Below are 13,875 nucleotides of genomic sequence, written 5' to 3' on the forward strand. Positions count from 1 at the left end.
GCAAGTTGAGAACAAGTTCTCATTTACAATTGCGAACTGGCCAAGATAAAGCAAAGCAGTTTGACACATACAACAACACAGTTACACATGGAGTAAAACAAACTTAGTCAATAATACAGTAAGTCTATATACAATGTAAGTCTATATACAATGTGAGCAAATGAGGTGAGATAAGGGAGGAAAAGGCCATGGTGGCAAAGTAAATACAATATAGCAAGTAAAACACTGGAATGGTAGATTTGTAGTGGAAGAAAGTGCAAAGTAGAAATAGAAATAATGGGGTGCAAAGGAGCTAAATAAATAAATAAATAAATACAGTAGGGGAAGAGGTAGTTGTTCCGGCTAAATTATAGATGGGCTATGTACAGGTGCAGTGATCTGTGAGCTGCTCTGACAGCTGGTGCTTAAAGCTAGTGAGGGAGATAAGTGTTTCCAGTTTCAGAGAGTTCGTTCCAGTCATTGGCAGCAGAGAAATGGAAGGAGAGACGGCCAAAGGAGGAATTGGCTTTGGGGGTGAGCAGAGAGATATACCTGCTGGAGCGCATGCTACAGGTGGGTGCTGCTATGGTGACCAGTGAGCTGAGATAAGGGGGGACTTTACCTAGCAGGGTCTTGTAGATGACCTGGAGCCAGTGGGTTTGGCGACGAATATGAAGCGAGGGTCAGCCAACGAGAGCGAACAGGTCGCAGATTGCATAGCGGAGAAGGTGCGGTGGGATTCGAAATGGTCGTTAATCTGTTTGTTGACTTGGCTTTCGAAGATCCTAGAAAGGCAGGGTAGGATAGATATAGGTCTGTAGCAGTTTGGGTCAAGAGTGTCCCCTCCTTTGAAGAGGGGGATGATAGCAGCTGCTTTCCAATCTTTTGGAATCTCAGACGACACGAGAGGTTGAACAGGCTAGTAATAGGGGTTGCAACAATTTCGGCAGATCATTTTAGAAAGAAAGGGTCCAGATTGTCTAGCCCAGCTGATTTGTAGGGGTCCAGATTTTGCAGCTCTTTCAGAACATCAGCTGACTGGATTTGGGAGAAGGAGAAATGGGGAAGGCTTGGGCAAGTAGCTGTGGGGGGTGCAGTGCTGTTGACCGCGGTAGGGGTAGCCAGGTGGAAAGCATGGCCAGCCGTAGAAAAATGCTTATTGAAATTCTCAATTATAGTGGATTTATCGGAGGTGACAGAGTTTCCTATCCTCAGTGCAGTGGGCAGCTGGGAGGAGGTGTTCTTATTCTCCATGGACTTTAGTGTCCCAGAACTTTTTGGAGTTTGTGTTGCAGGAAGCAAATTTCTGCTTGAAAAAACTAGACTTGGCTTTTCTAACTGCCTGTGTATATTGGTTTCTAACTTCCCTGAAAAGTTGCATATCACGGGGGCTGTTCGATGCTAATGCAGAACGCCACAGGATGTTTTTGTGTTGGTTAAGGGCAGTCAGGCCTGGAGAGAACCAAGGGCTATATCTGTTCCTGGTTCTAAATTTCTTGAATGTTGCATGCTTATTTAAGATGGTGAGGAAAGCATTTTAAAAAAAATAACCAGGCATCCTCTACTGACGGGATGAGGTCAATATCCTTCCAGGATACCCGTGCCAGGTCGATTAGAAAGGCTTGCTCGCTGAAATGTTTCAGGGAGCGTTTGAGTGATGAGTGGAGGTTGTTTGACCGCTGACCCATTACGGATGCAGGCAATGAGGCAGTGATCGCTGAGATCTTGGTTGAAAACAGCAGAGGTGTATTTAGAGGGCAAGTTGGTTAGGATGATATCTATGAGGGTGCCCGTGTTTACGGCTTTGGGGTGGTACCTGGTAGGTTCATTGATAATTTGTGTGAGATTGAGGTCATCAAGCTTAGATTGTAGGATGGCTGGGGTGTTAAGCATGTCCCAGTTTAGGTCACCTAGCAGCACGAGCTCTGAAGATAGATGGGGGGCAATCAGTTCACATATGGTGTCCAGAGCACAGCTGGGGACAGAGGGTGGTCTATAGCAGGCGGCAACGGTGAAAGACTTGTTTTTAGAGAGATTTTTTTAAAGTAGAAGTTCAAATTGTTTGGCTACAGACCTCGATAGTAGGACAGAACTCTGCAGGCTCTCTCTGCAGTAGATTGCAACACCGCCCCCTTTGGACGTTCTATCTTGTCTGAAAATGTTGTAGTTAGGGATGAAGATTTCAGAGTTTTTGGTGGTCTTCCTAAGCCAGGATTCAGACACGGCTAGGACATCCGGGTTGGCAGAGTGTGCTAAAGCAGTGAATAAAACAAACTTAGGGAGAAGGCTTCTAATGTTAACATGCATGAAACCAAGGCTATTACGGTTACAGAAGTCATCAAAAGAGAGCGCCTGGGGAATAGGAGTGGAGCTAGGCACTGCAGGGCCTGGATTCACCTCTACATCACCAGAAGAACAGAGGAGGAATAGGATAAGGGTACGGCTAAAAGCTATGAGAATTGGTTGTCTAAATGCGGTGTAACGCACTTTCAGTTTTGTGCAAATGCCGCCATCCATCCACGGTTTCTGGTTAGGTTAGGCTTTAATAGTCACAGTGGGTACAACATCTCCAATGCACTTCTTTATAAACTCACTCACTGAGTCAGTGTATAGGTCGATGCTGTTCTCTGAGGCTGACCGGAACATATTCTAGTCAGCGTGATCAAAACAATCTTGAAGCGTGGCTTCCGATTGGTCGGATCAGCATTGAATGGTTCTCGTCACTAGTACATCCTGTTTAAGTTTCTGCTTATAAGATGGGAGGAGCAAGATGGTGCTGTGGTCGGATTTGCCGAAGGGAGGGCGGGGGAGGGCTTTGTATGCATCGCGGAAGTTAGAGTAGCAGTGTTTGACGATTTTGCGCATGCGCGTAGTGCAGTCAATATGCTGGAAGAATTTAGGTAGACTTGTTCTCAAATTTGCTTTGTTAAAATCCCCATCTACAATAAATGCAGCCTAGGCATGTATTGTTTCCAGTTTACATATAGTCCAGTGAAGTTCCTTGATGGCCGTCTTGGTGTCTGCTTGAGGGGGCTTGAGGGGGAATGTACACAGCTGTGACTATAACTGATGAGAATTCTCTTGGTAGGTAAAATGGCCGGCACTTGATTGTAAGGAATTCTAGATCGGGTGAACAGAACGACTTGAGTTCCTGTAAGTTGTCATGATTACACCATGAGTCATTAATAGAAGCACACACCCCCGCCCTTCCTATCTCTGTGGACGCGATGCATGGAGAAGCCCGGTGGCTGAACCGATTCCGACAACATATCCCGAGACAGCCATGTTTCCGTGAAACGGAGAATGCTACAATCTCTGTCTCTCTGGAAGGCAGCCCTTGCTCAAATTGTCTACCTTGTTGTCAAGAGACTGGACATTGGCTAGTAGAATACTCAGGAGCAGTGTGCATGTCTACGGAGCCCGGCCAGATTGCCGCTTCATCTGTCCCTTCTGCGGCGTCGTTGTTTTGGTGCTGGTCCGAACAGAGGATCCACTTCGGAAAAGTCGTATTCCTGGTCGTATTGTTGGTAAGTTGACGTTGTTATTTTATTCAATAGTTCTTCCCGGCTGTATGTAATAAGACTTAAGATTTCCTGGGGTTTATGCGACTGCACTTGAAGAAACTTTCAAAGTTCTTGACATTTTCAGATTGACTGACCTTCATGTCTTACAGTAATGATGGACTGTCGTTTCTCTTTGTTTATTTGTGCTGTTCTTGCCATAATATGGACTTTGTATTTTACCAAATAGGCTAACTAGGGATGCACAATATATTGGTGAACATATCGGAATCAGCCGATATTAGCTAAAAATGCCAACATCGGTATCGGCCAATGTCTAGTTTAACACCCCGATGTGCAAAACTGATGTCAAAGCTGACGTGCATACCTATAGAACGTAGGTACATGACGTAATGATGCCACGTAAAATGTTGCGCTATACATGCAACACAGCATTCCTAAACTAGCCCACAATGTCTGCTGTGTGGATCGAGCAGTCAAGTCCAGCAGTCATTTGAAAGAGTCAAATTTCAGCAAGACAACTCAAAAGGCGTAATCCATTAATGCCAAGATAATGGAATTCATTGCCCTTGGCAATCAACTGTTGTGGGTGATGTTGGCTTTCGCCGACTGTACCGGTGCTCAACCACACTACCAAGTGCGCTATTTTTCAGATGTTGCCCTACCGGAGTTACACAGTAATAGCGTCACTGGTATTAGTTTCACAACATACATACTATGTTATGCCGTTTGGGTCTTTGCGTGTCAAAAAAGATACAGCAGCACTGTCAAAGCTGTACAAAAACGTCTGCAAACAAGCAAACACCGGCCATGAACGATGTGTTTACAATATTGCGTTGGTAATAAAGCATAATTTGTTTGACCGCAATGTCTGGGGTAGCTAGCTTTAGATTGGTACCTAGCTAGCACCCACACAACCAGCCTGAAAACAATGACCAGTAGAACCTGCAGTCATTTTCATTCAATCTTAGCAATGATTTAGGAATCCTTGTAAGTATTAGCTAGGTTGCCACTTGTTGTTTGCCTATGGAAATTGAACTTCAGTTCATGAAAATAAATAGCTAGTCAGCAACTAACCCTGTTGCCAAAAGCTAACGTTATAAGCAGCCAGCTATCATCATCTGGCTAGTGAGGCTCGACCGCACCGGGTTATGTTTTGTGAAGCTAGCCACAATAAGGATTAGGAACAATAGTGGAAATTGCTTTTTGCCTTCAAAATAAAAATATGGCATTGACAGTAATGCAAATGAATACAAATAGTAGAATGCCATACTTTTATTTTGAAGGCTAACCGCAAAGTCCACTATTGTGGATAATCCTTATTGTGGCTAGCTTCACATAGATGGGTTCGACCACCATTAAATCAAATAAGAACCGTCTTATAAATTAGGGTTATTTTAGATGATGACACCTAGCTATATAGTTAGCTAACTAACTATAGCTTCTGAAACAGATTGTTGTATTATTTGACACGTCAAATAGTGTTATTTGAGGTGTATCTTATTTGACACGCAAAGACCCAAACTGCGTTCCAAAGAAATCCTGGTTGAGAATGAAACGACTGAACAAATGAACAACGAAACAGCACAGCAAGTAAGTGAAAGAAATAGGTTTTGATTATGTTTTACTGGTAATGGGTACATAAATAACTTCTTGGTCAGTGTGGTGTGTGTGTAACCTTTATTTAACTAGGCAAGTCAGTTAAGAACAAATTCTTATTTACAATGACGGCCCGGACGATGTGATACAGCCTGGATTCGAACCAGGGACTATAGTGACACCTCTTGCACTGAGAAGCAGTGCCTTAGACCACTGCGTCCAACTATTTAACTGTACTAGAATGCTTAAAAGGCCGCTAAAATTGCAAATATCGGTATTGTTTTACCTTGTCACAACACTACTAACGCATTAAGAAAATAAATTCCACATTAACTTTTAACAAGGCACACCTGTTAATTGAAATACATTCCAGGTGACTACCTCATGAAGCTGGTTGAGAGAATGCAAAGAGTGTGCAAAGCTGTCATCAAGGCAAAGGGTGGCTACTTTCAAGAATCTCAAATATATTTTGATTTGTATAACACTTTTTTGGTTACATGATTCCATGTGTTATTTCATAGTTTTGATGTCTTCCCTATTATTCTACAATGTAAAAAAAAAAAAAATCTTTCTTCTTTATCTAATAAATGTGTTTATTCATTCACAACTAGGTTGTTGCTGGACCCAGCACAGGCAGTGTGATCCTCTGGTCTTCTGGTACCAGTGCTATGGGAAAGGATGCTAGGCTTAGCAGACACAGCTCAGAGGTGAGTGCAGTGTAGGTATGAAGAAAACAGAGAGACACAGATGTACTGCCAGTTCCTTAATTTGTTGGATCTATATGTAATAGCAATTAACACTTAGGAGTGACAGACAGACAGACACAGACAGACAACAGAGGAACAAAGACAGAAAAACAGTGTCAGACAGACACATGGTGATGTGGGCTGGTGTGGCTGAATTGCCAAGGCTGAATGTTGTTTTAAGCACTAGTCTGGAAAATATTGCATTGAGACACCTTTGTCCATAGATGCCACATATCAAGTTTTGTGCAAATCGGTAATTTGCTGCCTGAAGAGTTTCGTAAAATATTTTTCACAAAATTCAAAATCACGGAAAATCCATCATGGCAGACCTTATGGGTCCCCAAGGCTCATTTGTTCCTTCTGAGAGGGACCTGTGTACCGAATTTCATTACTTTAGGTCAAACAGGGTGAGGGGCTTGACGTTTCAAACTTTGCATTTTCAATATCTTGTTATAGCGCCACCATCTGCCCAATCAGTGTAATTTTGTAAATGCTGGATCTCTATGGCAAGACGCATCATTCACCCAAGTTTTGTTAAAATCGGGCCAGTGCTGTCTGAGTTATCGTGTGACTACTGTAAGAAAGAACATCAAACGAACGTACGGGGACAGATCCACAATCCCCTCCCTGTTGTCATCGCCAGGGACAATAAAGATGGTGGGCTAGTACAGCATTGCACCAGTGTTGGAAAAATGATGGTTGGCATTATAAACTAGGCCTACATGGCAACTTCATTCCACAACAAGTGCAATAATGACCATGTCTTAATTTGCCCTCACCTTTTTGAATGACAATAAGACACCATACAAGATAGTATGATAGTCGTAAAACAATTTTGATGACATAAACAGGGATTGTACTATTGTCCACTTTCAGAATGTTCTTTACCAGCCTTCCGATGTGTCTACTTCCCCTCCATCCCTTGGGCTCATCCCTTGGGCTCATGCCTCATTGCCTCTATTGGAAAATCTGTGATTGATCCCCTGAAGAATGGCACAACTCCCGGTCCTTAACAAGAAGGACCTGTGTCCGCTCAACATACCTTTTATCCTTAAAGACACACATGGCTAAACAGCCAATGCCAGGGGACAAATGGTCATTTCCTCGAACCAGACAGGGCCCTGGGACATCAGAATCTAAGGGTGAGGATGGACTGTGTTCCACAAGACTCACTCATGACAGGAACACTGTTGCATGCAAAAGGCCTGGGATGTATTCGTTACGTCTTGCAACGGAAACCGTTTACTGTTTAAGAACCAACCAAATGGAATGAAATGACGAAAAAGCTACATGAATTTGTCCAATAGAAACTCTTGTTTTCATTACAAAACATTTTCCGTTTGGAATAACAGACAAAAGAATTTGCAAAAATCTGCATAATGATTACACCCGATACCACCCAAGTGAAAACCACATTCACATAATCACACACACATTTCCCCCCATGCTTGACCACACAGAGGCATCACAATGTAGACACACACTCCATTTGAGAGCCACACTGTTTTTGTTATCCAACCCTTGGTTTAAATTAGCAGGAAAATCAGTGAGACCACCTTCAACCCCCAAATACATGCAAAACAACAGTTAGTGCTGCACCTTGAAACATCTGAGAGCTGGGACTTGATGTTTAATTTATGGACAATACCTCCCCCTTGTGGTAAAATAAAACAAAACTATAGTAGGTTGACAAACTTGCGTCGAGCTTAATATGACAAACAAGTATCTTTATTTCTAGTGTAGGAACACTTACAAAATATAAAATCCTCCTCTAATATTCACAAAAGAAATAAGAACATAAGAGCTTATATATTCCAGCTTGAGTAATACACAACATGCCCATAATAAACCATTGAAAGTGTGTTGTTTTATACAAAAGTATGTGGACCCCTTCAAATTAGTGGATTCAGCTATTTCAGCCACATTCGTTGCTGACAGTTCTATTAAATTGAGCACACTTCCATGCACTCTCCATAGACAAACATTGGCAGTAGATTGGCCCATACTGAAGAGCTTAGTGACTTTCAATGTGGCACCGTCATAGGATGCACCTTTCCAACAAGTCAGTTTGTCAAATTTCTGCCCTGCTAGAGCTGCCCCGGTCAACTGTAAGTGCTGTTATTGTGAAGTGGAAACTTCTAGGAGCAACAATGGCTCAGCCGCGAAGTTGTAAGCCACACAAGCTCACAGAACGGGATGTCCGAGTGCATAGTGCTGTAAAGTTTGGTGGAGAAAGAATAATGGTCTGGGGCGGTTTTTCATGGTTCGGGCTAAGCCCCTTAGTTCCAGTAAAGTGAAATCTTAATGCAGCATCACACGACATTCTAGACGATTCTGCGCTTCCAACTTTGTGGCAACAGTTTGGGGAAGGCCCTTTCCTGTTAGCATGACAATGCCCCTGTGCACAAAGCGAGGTCCATACAGATTTGTTTTTTCGAGATTTACATTACATTACATTTACATTACATTTAAGTCATTTAGCAGACGCTCTTATCCAGAGTGACTTACAAATTGGTGCATTCACCTTATGATATCCAGTGGAACAACCACTTTACAATAGTGCATCTAAATCTTTTAGGGGGGGGGGGGAGGGTTTAGAAGGATTACTTTATCCTATCCTAGGTATATTACTTTATCCTATCCTAGGTATAGATCTGTGTGGAAGATCTGTGTGGAAGAACTTGACTGGCCAGCAGAGCCGTGTCTTCAAACCCAATCGAACACCTTTGGGATGAATCGGAACGCAGACTGCGAGTCAGGCCTAATCGCCCAACATCAGTGCCCAACCTCACTAATGCTCATGGCTGAATGGAAGCAAGTCCCTGCAGCAATGTTCTAACATCTAGTTTCCTTCCCAGAAGAGTGGAGGCTGTTATTGCAGCAACGAGGGGACCAACTCCATATTAAATGCCCATGATTTTGGAATGAGATGTTTGATGAGCAGCTGTCCACATACTTTTGGCCTTGTTTATTTCTGAACCTGAGTTTCAAACAAACAAAAATCTGACAGTAACTGAAAAACCTGGCACCTGTTGATAACTTATATGGAAAAACTAACATTGTGCAAAATGTATGGCACCATAGAATCCAAGCAGAAAAACAAACACAAAATCAAGGACAAAAATGAGCTAGCTAGTGTATATGTTTGGATAGGGTTAATGTGCTTTCGCATTATCACTCCCTAAACCTGCTCAAGCAGCCCTAGTCTCTCCCCCAATGTGCCAGTCCTATACCCTCTCCCATCATCTTAGGGAAGCCAGAGTGCTCTTCCTGGCAGAGGTGCCATACCATGATGCACTGGTAGTTCCACAGTAGCAGCAGTGCCATGACTGTCAGGGCCACCATGATGAGGATGGCCAGGAGGATGCGCTGGCGAGAGCAGCAACTGGAGGGACTGGTAGGGCTGTCTTCTAACAGTCCTGCATTATGCCTCTCCAGGTCTTCAACCTTGGGTCTGGAGGTTGGAGGATGCCACAGCCATTGTTTGATCCATGAGACAGGGAGGCGCTGGCGAGCCCTGATCCATGGCTCGGTCTCGGCCATCCTGACCCTTGTATAGATCTCACTTGAGAACTTAAAGGCAGGCTGGACAAAAGACAATGGTAGTGTCATACTACTTCTTATTGATACTGTAGACCTACTATTACTACAATATAGCATTATGACATCAGTTTGTACTGTCATTTTTTAAAAACCCTGACATCAAAAAGTGTCTGGCTATGCAGTCTCAAGGCTGAATCTGTGGGTGTTGATGTCAACTAGTACAGTAGATTCAGCAGTGAAGTAGTCTTCTAAAGTTAGGCCTACATACCCATATTCTGTAAATTATTATTCTACATAGTAAGTCATCAAACGGATATGGGCAAAATATTGGCACATGTAATTTGTTACTGTTTAAATACAAGAGAAGTAATCTGTACAGGAACGGCACACAACCCTGCAGGTGAATACTGTAAATTACCGTCTACATATTTTACTGAAAAGTAAAAGCGCTGAGTTCGTCGAGCTTCTTACCTTACAAACTCCAGAACTCAGATGAGGTTCCGCTCCAAACAGGTGTGGACGGTTTTAACACGTATAGGTATATTTCTCTACAAAATGGTTCCATATGATACACCTAACTTCAAAAACGATTCACGACCCCTATCACCTCTGAAGAAACAACAACAGTCGAAAAAAAAAAAAACGTAAGCCACACCCAACTGGAAATCTTCTACCTGATGAGCAGGCGCGAGAACGTCCTGCTGTCCTTGTCCCCACCTCCGGGGTCATCACCAGTTACCACATCCACAAAATTATAAACCCCGCCTATTTCTACCATTTCTTCTTAAAATCGGATTTTAAACCTAACCCTAACATTAACCACACTGCCAACCTTATGCCTAACCTTAAATGAAGACCATAAAGCAAATTTGTGTTTATGAATTTTTACAATATAGTCAATATTGAAGTAGTATGACAACTTTGTGGCTGTGATAACTAGTGGAAACGGTCATACTCCAGTGTTGCCAATTTAGCGACTTTGTCGCTATATTTAGCGAGTATTCAGACACCTCTAGCGACACATTTTCAAAAAAGCGACTAGCGACAAATCTAGCGATTTTTTTTGGTGTTATTGGAGACTTTTGGAGACGTAAAGGCACTTATCGTTCTTACTCTTCTCAACGAGCAGCGGGTGCTTCCGTGGGCCCCACCCCCGTCCCAAAGCACTCACAGGCGGCCCAGTCCTCGCACAGCAGTCCCTCCCAGCTGCAGTCAGAGCAGGAGATGTTCACGCCTCCGCGTCCAGACTGCAAATGAATCGCGCATGCGGGAAGCAGCCGCTGGCTGATCCCGCCCTGGTTTACATAAAACTTTTTTTTTTTTTACCTGAATTAGGGCCAGACTAGCTACCATAATTTTCTCACATTGCCATTGCCATTTCTTTCTATTGTCTCTTTTTGGTCCATTTAGATTGTTAATGTAGATTGTATACCATTTTTTAAAAAATGTTATGGTTAAAAATGTTCATGTTTTACTGTTGTAGGCTCCTAAGTGGACCATAAGGTTAAAAACCACACCACATTAAGAAAACTAAACTAAAAAACAAAAATTAAAAATAAACAAAAAAACTAAGTAACTCTGCCAGAGTGTCTCTTTTGGGTCACTTTTGCCGGTCCCAAGACCGGATAAAGGAGGAGAGTTGGAATTGTGACATTAAAATAAACAAGAATCGATAGAAGAAAGTTCATTTGTAGTTCTAAACATATTTATGGTGTTTTTTACTCACTTGTTGTCTCTCCCACAACGTTATTCCTCTCTCCTACATCACAATTACATGCACATGGCCAATTATGCAAATTAGGTGATGACATCATTTAGCGACTTCTAGCGACTTTTAGGACAGCCAATAGCTACTTTCCTTACTGAGGAGTTGGCAACACTGAACCCACCTCCAGCCACTGAAAATGAACAAGCTTGATTTAGCTTGCCCACGTGCGGTTTGGATGGGGTTCACGCAACATTAAAATGCCTTAATATAAGGGGCACAACTTTAGTTTTAGAAGTGGGGGGGACATAACTTTGCGAGGGGTCTGGCATCTAAAGCAAATTTCCTGCATTTCTACACAATCCAATTTAACCCATGGCCCTTCTAGCCCTCTCTATTTAGAACAACTAAAATTAAGAAAAAATGCACCCAGTCATCAAGCTAGCTAAGAGATCATTGTTAAATATGTTTTTAAGTGATTGATAAGACTGAACTAGATAAAAGGTAATTCGATAATCAATAATGTGTTGCACCTTTAACCAATAGCCTAACAAATGAAACACATTTTTTAAGACATCCTCTATATAACATTTCTGCCAGACCGCCCAGCTAGCCTGAGCCACCTGCACCCCCGAACCCCACCAGTCTAGTCAATAACTAAACTCTCTCCCAAAACACATTTTTTTCCACCATTTTTTTTCTTTATCCCCAAGGGAACATTTTAGAAACAAGAGTTTTAAAAAACAACAACAATAAAAAAAACACATACAACTACACATGTAAATGAACACAGAGAAACAGCACATCCTCCATGCTGGGAAGGCTTTCCACCAGATGTTGGATCATTGCTGCGGGGACTTGCTTCCATTCAGCCACGAGCATTAGTGAGGTCGGGCACTGATGTTAGGCGATTAGGCCTGGCTCAAAGTCGGCGTTCCAATTCATCCCAAAGGTGTTTGATGGGGTTGAGGTCAGAGCTCTGTGCAGGCCACTCAAGTTCATCCACACCGATCTCAACAAACCATTTCTTTATGAACCTTGCTTTGTGCACAGGGGAATTGTCATGCTGACACAGGAAAGGGCCTTCCCCAAACTGTTGCCACAACGTTGGAAGCACAGAAACGTCTAGAATGTCATTGTATGCTGTAGTGTTAAGATTTCCTTTCACTAGAACTAAGGGGCCTAGCCCGAACCATGAAAAACAGCCCCAGGCCATTATTCCTTCTCCACCAAACTTTATAGCTGGCACGATGCATTGGGGCAGGTAGCGTTCTCCTGGCATCCGCCAAACCCAGATTTGTCCGTCGGACTGTCAGATGGTGAAGCGCGATTCATCACTCCAAATAACGTTTCCACTGCTCCAGAGTCCAATGGCGGCGAGCTTTACACCACTCCAGCCGAAGCTTGGCATTGAGCATGGTGATCTTAGGCTTGTGTCCGTCGGCTGCTCGGCCATGGAAACCCATTTCATGAAGCTCCCGACGAACAGTTCGTGTCCTGATGTTGCTTCCAGAGGCAGTTTCTGAGTCCATGTTATTCAGTTACACTTGCATATATATAGTACATTCTATTGATGGTCTTAAACTGCGGTAATGTACACTGCATTTGGAAAGTATTCAGACCCCATGGCTTTTTCCACATTTTGTCCACAAAATGTATTAAATTGTCCCCCCCCCCATCAATCTACACCCAATACCCAATAATGACAAAGTAAAAAAAAGTTTTTAGAAATGTTTGCAAAAAAAACAGAAATATCACATTTGCATAAGTATTCAGACCCTTTACTGAGTACTTTGTTGAAGCACCTTTGGCAGTGATTACAGCCTCAAGTCTTCTTGGGTATGACGCTACAAGCTTGGCACACCTGTATTTGGGGAGTTTCTCCCATTCTTCTCTGCAGATCCTCTCAGGCTCTGTCAGGTTGGATGGGGAGTGTCGCTGCACAGCTATTTTCAGGCCTCTCCAGAAATGTTCGATTGGGTTCAAGTCCGGGCTCTGGCTGGGCCACTCAAGGACACTCGGAGACTTGTCCCGAAGCCATTCCTGTGTTCTCTTGGATGTGTGCTTAGGGTCGATGTTCTGTTGGAAGGTGAACCTTCGCCCTAATCTGAGGTCCAGGAGCGCTCTGGAGCAGGTTTTCATCAAGGATCTCTCTGTTCTTTACTCTTTTCATCTTTCCTTCGATCCTGACTAGTCTCCCAGTCCCTGCTGCTGAAAAACATCCCCACAGTATGATGCTGACACCACCATGCTTCACCATAGGGATGGTGCCAGGTTTCCTCCAGATGTGACACGTGGCATTCAGGTCAAATAGTTCAATCTTGGTTTCATCAGACCAGAAAATCTTGTTTCTCATGGGCTGAGAGTCCTTTAGGTGCCTTTTGGCAAACTCCAAGCGGGCTGTCATGTGCCTTTTACTGAGGAGTAGCTTCCGTCTGGCCTGATTGGTGGAGTGATGCAGAGATGGTTGTCGATCTGGAAGGTTCTCCCATCTCCACAGAGGAACTCTGGAGCTCCGTCAGAGTGACCATCGGGTTCTTGGTCACCTCCCTGACTAAGGCCCTTCTCCCCCAATTGCTCAGTTTGGCCAGGCGGCCAGCTCTAGGAATATTCTTGGTGGTTCCAAACTTCTTTCATTTAAGAATGATGGAGGCCAGTGTGTTCTTGGGGACCTTCAATGCTGCAGGAATATTTAGGTACCCTTCCCCAGATCTATGCCTTGACACAATCCTGTTGTACTCACAATTTCTTCGACCTCATGGCATAGTTTTTGCTCTGACAT

General features: G+C 43.3%; 1 long non-coding RNA gene across 1 annotated transcript; it reads right to left on the reverse strand.

Moving 5' to 3' along the window:
• Positions 1-8,798: 8,798 nt before the first annotated feature.
• LOC115204129 (uncharacterized) lies at positions 8,799-10,436 on the reverse strand. The gene is made up of 2 exons (XR_003880308.1): positions 9,860-10,436; positions 8,799-9,430 (listed from the first exon to the last, which is right to left on the reverse strand). It is a non-coding gene; the product is annotated as an uncharacterized LOC115204129 (long non-coding RNA).
• Positions 10,437-13,875: the final 3,439 nt, after the last annotated feature.

The sequence above is a fragment of the Salmo trutta genome, chromosome 12 (genome assembly GCF_901001165.1).
Source record: "Salmo trutta chromosome 12, fSalTru1.1, whole genome shotgun sequence".
Lineage (NCBI taxonomy): Eukaryota > Metazoa > Chordata > Actinopteri > Salmoniformes > Salmonidae > Salmo > Salmo trutta.